The sequence below is a fragment of the Schistocerca piceifrons genome, unplaced genomic scaffold (genome assembly GCF_021461385.2).
Source record: "Schistocerca piceifrons isolate TAMUIC-IGC-003096 unplaced genomic scaffold, iqSchPice1.1 HiC_scaffold_1081, whole genome shotgun sequence".
In the NCBI taxonomy this organism is placed as follows: domain Eukaryota; kingdom Metazoa; phylum Arthropoda; class Insecta; order Orthoptera; family Acrididae; genus Schistocerca; species Schistocerca piceifrons.
The window spans coordinates 65,001-67,500 of record NW_025726887.1 but is presented as its reverse complement, the minus strand read 5'-3'; the positions used below and the strand labels follow the sequence as shown (position 1 = coordinate 67,500).

The following is a 2,500-nucleotide window of genomic DNA, read 5'->3' as shown; positions in this document are numbered from 1 at the left end:
CATGTTGTGCCTTAACCTAACCCATGTTGTGCCTTAACCTAACCCATGTTGTGCCTTAACCTAACCCATGTTGTGCCTTAACCTAACCCATGTTGTGCCTTAACCTAACCCATGTTGTGCCTTAACCTAACCCATGTTGTGCCTTAACCTAACCCATGTTGTGCCTTAACCTAACCCATGTTGTGCCTTAACCTAACCCATGTTGTGCCTTAACCTAACCTATGTTGTGCCTTAACCTAACCTATGTTGTGCCTTAACCTAACCTATGTTGTGCCTTAACCTAACCCATGTTGTGCCTTAACCTAACCCATGTTGTGCCTTAACCTAACCCATGTTGTGCCTTAACCTAACCCATGTTGTGCCTTAACCTAACCCATGTTGTGCCTTAACCTAACCCATGTTGTGCCTTAACCTAACCCATGTTGTGCCTTAACCTAACCCATGTTGTGCCTTAACCTAACCCATGTTGTGCCTTAACCTAACCCATGTTGTGCCTTAACCTAACCCATGTTGTGCCTTAACCTAACCCATGTTGTGCCTTAACCTAACCCATGTTGTGCCTTAACCTAACCCATGTCGTGCCTTAACCTAACCCATGTCGTGCCTTAACCTAACCCACGTCGTGCCTTAACCTAACCCACGTTGTCGCCTAACGTAACCCACGTTGTCGCCTAAACCTGCTCTGTAATTGTTATACGACTCGTTCAATTAGTGTAGTGTTGCCCACCCGCAACCCTCGCAATATAGTTCGCTACTCGCACTCCCCGCTCCCCTGTGTATCGCTTCATGTTAAACACCTTGCAAGTCTTGCTCACTTTCCACATGCTCCTGCTGTACACTGTAATGTGGATGGCAGCAGGACGTACATGCCGCCCCTCCCCACGTCCCCACCTTGCCCCCTGCCTTCGCAAGCTGGTTGGTGAGAACTTTGCATGTTCAATGCCCTCCGCATGCGACGTACTCAGGCTACGTTGTGGTGCGGCCTGTGTCAACTGTCCGCTAATGTCGTACGCGTAAACCACAATCTGTACTGCACATTCGTCCTTATGTACTGAATGATACATCGTGGCACATGTGTGACCGTACAACGACTGCGCCCAAAAACGGCGGACCATACAGTGCAAATATTGTGCACGCAGCTACGTGTCGTCTCCCTATGAGAGCTGGATTGCAGTGTGGTACGCCATAGAGACGTGTGGGAGGAACGGACGCCGTGGATGGCGATCAGCATGAGCTGTCTGTTGATGTATTCGGACCTAGTCGTCTCTCCTCACACACCGTGATGGCATGGTGCACCGCGTTCCATATCTGCGACATGCTACAGAGGCCGGTTGACAGTCGTTCGAGCAATGGACATCGCATACGTACGGGGGCCACCTTCCACGTATTGTCTAGGCGTGCACATTTTGTTGCGTGTATGTGGGCAGACGTAGTGTGGCGTGACACCTGACACAGGCATGCAATAATCGTGGAAGTTGCAAATGGCGATGGACGCCTGCGTTTTCTGGTGAAGTTACGCAAATGAACAAATGGTAACCTGTTGTGGTGCGGTTGTTCTCGCTAGGGGTGAATCGGTGATGGCGACGATAGGTTGAGGTACTAACCGGTTGTTCCAGCGATACCCACCATGCCGACGAAACTGAACGGCATCTGGGTGTGAAGCGATACGCGGCGGTGGCTGGGTGGGACCGTCCCCGGCCGGTGAGGGGGCGCCTCCCGGCGTGCTGGCCGCGCGGTGCGTGGGCGCACGCGCTACAGCCGGCTGGTGGGGGCGGCCAGTGGCAGGCGCGCCGGCCGACGGACGCGGCAGGCGTCGCAGCTGCGCGCCGGCGCACCCTGCGCGCGGCGCCGTGCGGCCAAAGTAGGTCCTCGCGGGCCCGGTGCGAAGCGCGGTGGACATCTTCAGTGTGCTGGTCCGATTGAGGACTGTGTGCGTTGAGGATGCGCTGCCGCCCGGCGCTCGGCGCCGCGACGCCGTCTGCTGCTCGGTCGCCCCAGCGGTTCTCGCTGGTGGTTTGTATTGCAGCTGTGCGGATGTGTTGGCGCGTGCGCTGTGCTGGGAGAGTTCGCTTCGGCACCCAAGTGGGGCTTTTGTCCTTCTGTGGCGCTGGCGTTGGAGCTGCCGGTCACCGTAGGTGGCGCGTGTTGTCTCCCGCCGGCAATGCCACGACAGCACGCTCCCGGGCCTCTGTCGGCAGCGGCAAGCTCAGTTGGGAGCACGGGTGGTCGCACCGAAAGCGTCTACTCGCCTAACTCCGGGCGATTGCGCCTCTCTCGAACCCGACCAAGTACTTGGGACGGCGCTGCGCGCCGCCGGGACCTGAGAGGGTTTCGAGGTGTATTGTGCAGGGGAGCTCAGCCTCCTCCTGTTTGCAGAATGATTGAGCGGACGCTTGCGTGTTCGCGCGGGCCCCCGGGACACACTCCCGGGCGGCCGGCTGCTCAGCTCTAGTTGACGCAGCTCCCTGGTTGATCCTGCCAGTAGTCATATGCTTGTCTC

The 2,500-nt window shown here is 56.8% G+C and overlaps 1 non-coding gene across 1 annotated transcript in view; it reads left to right on the top strand.

The window, feature by feature from the left end:
* The first annotated feature begins 2,462 nt into the window (after positions 1-2,462).
* LOC124727070 overlaps positions 2,463-2,500 on the top strand; it is a 1,909-nt gene continuing 1,871 nt past the window's right edge. The window contains exon 1 of the ribosomal RNA XR_007006912.1: positions 2,463-2,500. This exon is cut by the window's right edge and continues 1,871 nt beyond it. This is a non-coding gene — a ribosomal RNA (small subunit ribosomal RNA).